General features: G+C 44.1%; 1 long non-coding RNA gene across 2 annotated transcripts; it reads right to left on the bottom strand.

Annotated features, from left to right (window-relative positions):
- Positions 1 to 6,476: 6,476 nt before the first annotated feature.
- Positions 6,477 to 8,953, bottom strand: LOC140845226 (uncharacterized). Of its 2 annotated transcripts, none has more exons than XR_012124001.1 (3): positions 8,764 to 8,953; positions 7,786 to 7,942; positions 6,477 to 7,077 (listed from the first exon to the last, which is right to left on the bottom strand). It is a non-coding gene; the product is annotated as an uncharacterized lncRNA (long non-coding RNA). The 2 variants fall into 2 exon arrangements; XR_012124000.1 differs by having other exon boundaries at positions 6,477 to 7,074.
- Between the last annotated feature and the right edge of the window lie 334 nt (positions 8,954 to 9,287).

The raw sequence follows: 9,287 nt of genomic DNA, 5'->3' as shown, positions 1-9,287 counted from the left end.
AAGCACCTAGAGAGCAGAGTCATGTTTGGACCCAATCACAGGGCTTGTCACAGCCAATCCACTGCCTTCCAATTTCTAAATAAAAACATCCATTTTCTCAGTGGCTGTTTTCATACTTTAATTCTATCCACAGCCTGTAAGGTATGCATCAGTGTTTTACACACGTGGGCACAGAAACTCTAAGATACGAAGCAACCTGTCACGACTCCAGAGCCTGTACCAGGGAGGTGCTCCCTGTCGCAGGCTGGTCTCAGGCTGGAGCCTGCCCTCCTGACGGGACCACCATGAGACCCCCATAAAGCAGGCCTCACCCAGGCTCACACCGCCACACTGGGTCTACCCTGTGCTGGGACATCTCCTCTCCTGTTACCCATGAAACTGTTACCCATGAAACTGGGATGTTCCGGCCTTTGTCTACCAACATGAGTGAATTTTGCTGTGATCTTTTTCTGTTTTTCTCAGAGCAATAAAGTTTATGTGTACTATGGTGATGGGGCATAGTACTAAGTCTCTTTTTTGAGGAGACACTTTTTCCTAGGAGTTGAGCTGAAAACAAGTTATATAGCAAAAGACATAAAAGTCAGAGGCACGAACAAAAAGATGGCAGCATGAGAGGAGAGACAGAAGCTTCCTCCTAAAACTGGATACAATTAGAAAATTTAATTGGTGCAACTAATACTGTGAGAGTAACAGGAAAGAGGATGGCGTCAGACTGCACACACCTAGAGAAAAGAGCAGACCTCAGCAAAACGGGGTAATGTACCAGCTGTAGCTCGTGGGACCCAAGCCCCTCCCCAACCAGAGTTCACTGGCGGGAGGAAGAGAAATGGAGCAGGGAGGGCATGGAAGGCATGGGACTGCTGAATATCTAGCTCCAGAGATCTGCTCTGGGAGCACAAACCTACATTTCATGGTGCTTTCATGAGACTCGCATGACTACTAGGTCGGAAAGTTAATACAGGCAGAGTTCCTGGGGAGACTGGGATTCTGGCTGCTTGTGGAAAGCTGGGATCCATATCTGGCTGCTCTAGGACAAAAACTTACACCTGTGTGACTGGCCCATTGGCTCAGGCAGTGGAGACAGGCACAGGAGACAGGAGGCGAGGAACAGCTCTTTCCTACCTCCAGGCACCAGTACCGCTCCCCTTTGACCCCTGACATTGCTTCAGGGGCTCAGCAGCTCCAGAATAGAGCTTCTGGACACTAGAGGGCACCATATACAAACATGAAACACCAAAGGAACCTTGTCCAGAGTAAAATTGTTACAAACAACTCCCGAGAAAGATTTAAATGATATGGACCTCGTAACTCCTCCTGAAAGGGAGTTCAAAATAATAATTATCAACATCCTAATGGAGGTATGGAAAGACATCCAAGAACTCAGGAATGAATTCAGGTCAAAGATCCAATCGTTAAAGAACACGATGGAGGGTATTAAAAGCAGGTTGGATGTGGTGGAGGAGACAACAAATGACATAGAAACTAGAGAAGAGGAATACAAAGAAGCTGAGGCACAGAGAGAAAAAAGGATCTCAAAGAATGAAAGAATATTGAGAGAACTGTGTGACCAATCCAAGTGGAACAATATTCACATTATAGGGATACCAGAAGAAGAAGAGAGAGAGAAAGGAAAAGAAAGTGTCTTTGAGGGGGTAGTTGCTGAAAACTTCCCCAATCTGGGGAAGGAAATAGTCTCTCAGGCCATGGAGATCCACAGATCTCCCAACACAAGGGACCGAAGGAAGACAACACCAAGACACATAGTAATTAAAATGGGAAAGATCAAGGATAAGGACAGACTGTTAAAAGCAGCCAGAGGCAGAAATAAGATCACATACAAAGGAAAGCCCATCAGACTAACATCAGTCTTCTCAGGAGAAACCTTACAGGCCAGAAGGGAGTGGCATGATGTATTTAATGCCATGAAGCAGAAGGGCCTGGAACCAAGATTACTTTATCCAGTAAGACTGTCATTTAAATTTGAAGGATGGATTAAACAGTTTCAAGATAAGCAAAAGCTGAGAGAGTTTACCTCCCACAAACCATCTCTGCAGTCTATTTTGGAGGGACTGCTATAGATGGAAGGGTTCCTAGGGTTGGATAGCTGTCACCAGAGGTAGTAAAACCACGGTAGGGAGGGTGGAGCAGCTGATTGCGAGGCAAATGCAAAATTAAATTGGCTATCCCCAAAGTCAATCAAGGGATAGACAAAAAGTACAGAATTTGATACCTAATATATAAAGAATGAAGGAGGAAGAAAAAGGAGGAGAAATAGAAAATAACCTTTAGATTGTGTTTGTAACAGCATACTAAGTGAGTTAAGTTAGACTCTTAGGTAGTAAGGAAAGTAATCTGGAACATTTGGTAACAACGAATCTAAAGCCTGAAATGGCAATAAGTACATCCCTATCAATAATCACCCTAAATGTAAATGGACTGAATGCACCAATCAAAAGACATAGAGTCACTGAATGGATAAGAAAACAAGACCTATCTATATGCTGCTTACAAGAGACTCACCTCAAACCCAAAGACATGCACAGACTAAAAGTCAAGGGATGGAAAAAGATATTTCATGCAAACAATAGGGAGAAAAAAGCAGGCATTGCAGTACTAGTATCAGACAAAATAGACTTCAAAACAAAGAAAATAACAAGAGATGAAGGACATTACATAATGATAAAGGGCTCAGTCCAACAAGAGGATATAACCATTATAAATATATATGCACCCAATACAGGAGCACCAGCATATGTGAAATAAATACTAACATAACTACAGGAGGAAATAGAATGCAATGCATTCATTTTAGGAGACTTCAACACACCATTCACTCCAAAGGACAGATCCACCAGACAGAATATAAGTAAGGACACAGAGGCACTGAACAACACACTAGAACTAATGGACTAAATAGACATCTATAGAACCCTACATCCAAAAGCAACAGGATACACATTCTTCTCAAGTGCACATGGAACATTCTCCAGAATAGACCACATACTAGCCCACAAAAAGAGCCTCAGTAAATTCCAAAAGTTTGAAATTCTACCAACCAACTTTTCAGACCACAAAGGTATAAAACTAGAAATAAATTGTACAAAGAAAGCAAAAAGGCTCACAAACACATGGAGGCTTAACAACATGCTTCTAAATAGTCAATGGATCAATGACCAAATTAAAATGGAGATCCAGCAATATATGGAAATAAATGACAACAACAACACAAAGCCCCAACTTCTGTGGGACGCAGCGAAAGCAGTCTTAAGAGGAAAGTATATAGCAATCCAGGCATATTTAAAGAAGGAAGAACAAACCCCAATGAATAATCTAACATCACAATTATCAAAATTGGAAAAAGAAGAACAAATGAGGCCTAAAGTCAGCAGAAAGAGGGACATAATAAAGATCAGAGAAGAAATAAACAAAATTGAGAAGAATAAAATAACAGAAAAAATAAATGAAACCAAGAGTACACTAACAAATAGAAACTCATCCCATGCTCTTGGCTAGAAAGAATTAATATCGTCAGAATGGCCATCCTGCCCAAAGTAATATACAGATTTGATGCAATCCCTATCAAATGACCAACAACTTTCTTCAACAAACTGAAGCAAATAATTCAAAAATTCATATAGAAACACCAAGACCCCAAATAGCCAAAGCAATCCTGAGAAAGAAGAATGAAGTGGGGGGTATCTCATTCCCCAACTTCAAGCTCTACTACAAAGCCACAGCAATCAAGACAATTTTGTACTGGCACAAGAATAGAGCCACATACCAGTGGAACAGATTAGAGACTCCAGACATTAACCCAAACATATATGGTCAATTAATATTCAATAAAGAAGCCATGGACATATAATGGGGAAATGACAGTCTATTCAACAGATGGTGCTGGCAAAACTGGACAGCTGCATGTAAGAGAATGAAACTGGATCACTGTCTCACCCCATACACAAAAGTAAATTTGAAATGGATCAAAGACCTGAATGTAAGTCATGAAACCATAAAACTCTTAGAAAAAAACATAGGCAAAAATCTCTTAGACATTAACATGAGTGACCTCTTCTTGAACTTATCCCCCTGGGCAAGGAAAACAAAAGCAAAAATGAACAAGTGTGACTATATCAAGCTGAAAAGCTTCTGTACAGCAAAGGACACCATCAATAGAACAAAAAGGTATCCTACAGTATGGGAGAATATATTCATAAATGACAGATCCGATAAAGGGTTGATATCCAAAATATATAAAGAGCTCATGCACCTCAACAAACAAAAAGCAAATAACCCAATTAAAAAATGGGCAGAGGAGCTGAACAGACAGTTCTCCAAAGAAGAAATTCAGATGGCCAACAGGCACATGAAAAGATGCTCCACATCACTAGTCATCAGAGAAATGCAAATTAAAACCACAATGAGATATCACCTCACACCAGTAAGGATGGCTACCATCCAAAAGACAAAAAACAACAAATGTTGGCAAGGTTGTGGAGAAAGGGGAACTCTCCTACACTGCTGGTGGGAATTTAAATTAGTTCAACCATTGTGGAAAGCAGTATGGAGGTTCTTCAAAATGCTCAAAACAGACTTACCATTTGACCCAGGAATTCCACTCCTAGGAATTTACCCTAAGAACACAGCAATCAACTTTGAGAAAGACAGATGCACCCCTATGTTCATTGTAGCACTATTTACAATAGCCAAGAATTGGAAGCAACCTAAATGTTCATCGGTAGATGTATGGATAAAGAAGATGTGGTACATATACACAATGGAATACTACTCAGCCGTAAGAAGAGGGCAAATCCTACCATTTGCAGCAACATGGATGGACCTGGAGGGTATTATGCTCAGTGAAATAAGCCAAGCGGAGAAAGACAAATACCAAATGATTTCACTCATTGGTGGAGTATAAGAACAAAGGAAAAACAGAAGGAACAAAACAGCAGCGGAATCACAGAACCCAGGAATGGACAAACAGGTACCAAAGGGAAAGGGACTGGGGAGGATGGGAGGGTAGGGAGGGATAAGGGTGGGGAAGAAGAAAGGGGGTATTATGATTGGCATGTATAATGTGTGAGGTGGGGTAAAGGGGGGGGCCATGCAACACAGAGAAGACAAGTAGTGATTCTACAACATCTTACTATGCTGATGGACAGTGACTGTAAGGGGATTTGTGGGGGGGACCTAGTATAGGGGAGAGCCTAGTAAACATAATGTTCTTCATGTAATTGTAGATTAATGATAACAAAATAAAAATAAATAAATGGATAGATAAATGAATAAATAAATAAGCCTGAGGCAAAGGCCAGTGGGAGTCTGAGGAGAGTGTGTGTCTCCTTGTGACAGCCACATCAAAGCTTGTTCAGAGAATAGTATTTAATCAGACATTTTTCCAGAGTGCCTAAAATGGCCAAAGTCTGATCTACACACTCACCGTATTGGAGGTGATGCTCCAGGCTTGAGGTAATGAGGATTTCTGTGTCTTGTCAGTGTCTGGGAAGCAGGCTGAGGTAAATGAAGGAAATGCTGTTTGAAACAGGGTCAGACAGATGGACTACGAAGGTCAGATTAGGCCTCACGTTCTGTGATGAGATAAGCAATTTTTTCATATTTCTCTGTTTATCTTTCTCAGGACCAAACACAGCCCCTCTTGTCCCCACAGGCCCAGTCTCTGGAGTCAGCCCTTCCAAGGTGGAGGGGTCAAGGTGGTGCACTCGGTGTTTGGTAACATGTCCCTCTTAAGCAGCAGGCTTGTGTCTGAACTGGGGCTTCCGGAAAACCATTTGTGTGACAAATAAGAAGTGGACATCCCTCCACCCTGAACATTGTCCCCAGTGCTTAGGACGTGGTGAGTGCAGCCCAGACAGAGAGGCACCCTGCATTAAGGAGTGGATAACTTAGTGGAGATCGTAAGAATTAATCAGAGAGACATCTTTCCGACTGGAGAGTTCGAGAAGACATTCTTGTAACTAGAAACATCCTCAAGTCAGCCCTTGCACCCGCTTACCTTTCATGCCCAGGTGGACCTTGCCATAACATTTGCTTAAACACATTTGTAACCATAGTCAAATAATTCAGGAGCAAGAAAACGGATACACTTTAATAAAATCACTTGTCGTTCACAGTGGGGTGACTTCTGACTTGGATGGTATCTCTTTATGCTTTTCGGGTCCCTTCCAGACCCCATCATAAAACTCCAGGATTAAAACCTTCACGGCACAAGAAACGCTGCCTCGAAATGACCACCGACTTGAATTCTGCTCAATAGAACCCTCTCTCTGATCTCACCCGTGTCTCAGGAAAGGCAGATGATTCCTGTCTTAGATCTTTTTGTTGCTCCATCCTCTGCCAACTCAAGTGGTTAGAGGCAATTCTAACGCTTTTTGTCCTATTGTTCCAGTAGGTCTGAGAACATACTTAGAAACGCATCATTAGCATCAAATCCCACATTCTTGAAGCTCTTGTTTTAATAGAAAACAAGGCACCTCTCCTCCCTCTTTGTAGGAGAGTTTGCAGTTTGGGTAGTGCTGACGGGCTTGCTTGATGTTCCTAACTCCACACATTCATCCGGAGCTCTGTGGATGGCTGGCAGGGCGAAAATGGAACTGGGTGGGTGCCCTCAGTGAGCAGGGGTGTGGCGCGGCAAAGCTGTGGTATTATGGGGTCAGGAAGGAGTACCCCATCCTCCTGCCACTCGTCAACTGGCCAAACTCTCTCTTGTGTTGGCCACCAACCACCATATGAACATGGTTTCTATTTATCAAACCCAAAGTGACTTTTGTTTTGTTATTTTTAATATAAAGGAAACAAAAAGTGTGGAAGAGAAAGCATAGTAAGTCAGGAAATCGGCCAGGCAATTCTCCAGTAATGTCTCTGAAAAAAGAGCATACTGGTAGTTTTTCGTTTGTCCAATCGCAGACAGGGACTGAAGATTTCAGCAATGTCAGCACAGGCAGGTGGGGTTCACCCATGGACAGAACCCCTGTTTCTTCAGACTGTAAACCTCTTACATTCAAGGCCTCTGAAGCAGACAGGAAGTAGACAGGGCTTCGGCATCACTGTATTTTTCTCCTCAGCAGAAAGTCATAAAAGAAGAGTAACTGGGAGTTAGACATGGAAGGCACATAATTTACTACAAGGGCTTGACTGCCATCACAGCAGGAAATGACAGAGTTTGGCCAAGGGGCACCCACTGTGCCCAACCTCACTCATTATTTCACCAGGGGCCCAGCCAGGTAGGAAAGTAGGCCAGGCACATTTTTGCCGCAGAGAACCGTGGCTTTGGAAATAGTGAGTGTGCATTATGTAGCCAGTTTTTGTGCATTTTACCTGCCTATTCATTCTGATGCTCATCTAGAGCCTCCTGTTTCCTTAGTAATTTCTCCCCCTTTTCCCTGCCTTTGTGTGTTATCAGTTAACGTGCTATTAAAAATGTTTTAGGAGAAAATTATAATTTATAACAATGTATCTTGTTTAACAATAACCTGACCATTATTGTTATTCTTTCTCCAGTTAAAAGGGAACTGTGTAGCACTGATGAAGTACAGAGCATGTTGATGATACCCTCAGGAGGTCAGCGGGGGTTAACAGAGCCACCTGCCGAGGACCCAGCCGGATGGCTCAGGACCCCTCTGCCGGTGTCACCCGTGAGCCATGTGGGGCTCCTTCAGCCCTGCGGGGAGGCAGAGACAGGAGAGGGGCCCCAGTACAGCCTCAGGACTGTTCGTATTTGAATCTTGGAAGCCTGAATGTCACAGAAGGCCCCCCACTGAATGTTACCTGGAAATATTTGGCTGCCACAAAATTCATTATCCAGCTCGCTTGCTCTCCAGATGGCTCGCCCTCTGCACACGCTTGCTCCACGGAGCTGCAGGGGATGGATGGGGTCACAAGGAAGCTTGAGCACGAGCCTCCGATGTACATGAATGCTCTGTCCCTAATGAACAAAGTAGATATAAGCAGAGCTTTCCAGGAGGCTGACGGCTGCACCAGGGGTCCCTTTTCGCAGGGCCTGAATCTGAGTGTGTGGGCCCCACTTTGGAAGCATTGATCACTAACATCTGGAGTCACTGAGAACATGGCTGAGGCACACCCAGCTTTCCCACATGCTGCACATGTAATTGTCATATGGTAGTTTCTGTCACTTGGTGTTGAGTGACCATCATTGGTTTCTCGGGACATTTGTTCCTGAGTTATCAGTCAGGGCAAACAGAAGGAAATGAACATGATTAAACATAGCAAGTCAAACTGCAGAATGGACATTTGATGAAAGTGACAGGTAGGGACAACTGTCCAGAGGGATTTCCCAGAGAGGAGGGCTACTTCCTCTCAGGCTGGGGATAAATATGAACAATGCCTCCAATCAAACAAATGGCCATCCTCTCAGCATGTGGGCAGCCTTGGGACAGACAACTGGTCAAACTCTTCCATGATGTCCCATCTTCTATGAGGGACAACTATTCTAGCTTTGTAATGGAGGAATGTCTGGGTTGATTACTCTGGCTGATAACATTATACTTGCTCTATGCAAACAGGGCCATAGGGGAGGTAAGGAGGACTTCCACCGCCTTAACTGGGCAACACCCCTCCTCAGGGCTGCTGCTGAGCCCACCCACTGAAGACCACAGGTCACACTGACATGGGCGTGCAGGCTATGCCTTGAGCCCTGTGCACAGAACTGGGTGGAGATCCAGTGATATGCCAGTGCCTGGCTGTACCCGTTGGGAAGCCCTGGTATGTGCTGAGGGGCCCCCTTACCTGGTAAAGCCCCTGCAGCTGCAACTTGAGACTACCGTTGTTTACCATGGCTGCCTTACAGCTCTAAGAGGCCTCTGCACCAACCCTTCTTCCAGAGAGGTGGTCCTCCGTGTCTGCTTACAGCTCCTGCTGGCCCCAGGAGTCATGCTGCCTCCCTTCCACCCAGGGGTTTCCCATTTGTGGGACACCAAGGCTGCTGCTGTTCATGAAGGAAATGACACTGCTCAACATCTGAAACAATACTGGGTGTGTTATTTGCATAAGTCTGCCATGACTGTGCCAGTTTCCCTGAGCAAAACAGAGAGCTGATTTGTGTGGGGATTTTGGCAGGCAGAGATTGGTGGATTTCAGTGGCAGACACAGCTAGGAGCTGGTTGGCCTTCTGGCTATGAAAGCGTGTGATTGGCATGCACCATTGCCAGCTGACCAACTTGGAGGAGAAAGGGAGCTTTTCTGATTGGCTGGCTTCAAGAGTAGTCACTGGAGCAAGTTTTACAAAATCAAGAGTTTCTACACATGCTTTT

Source organism: Manis javanica, chromosome 2, assembly GCF_040802235.1.
Source record: "Manis javanica isolate MJ-LG chromosome 2, MJ_LKY, whole genome shotgun sequence".
Classification (NCBI taxonomy): Eukaryota; Metazoa; Chordata; class Mammalia; order Pholidota; family Manidae; genus Manis; species Manis javanica.
Note: the sequence above shows the minus strand (reverse complement) of the source record. Positions and strands in the feature narration are given on the sequence as shown.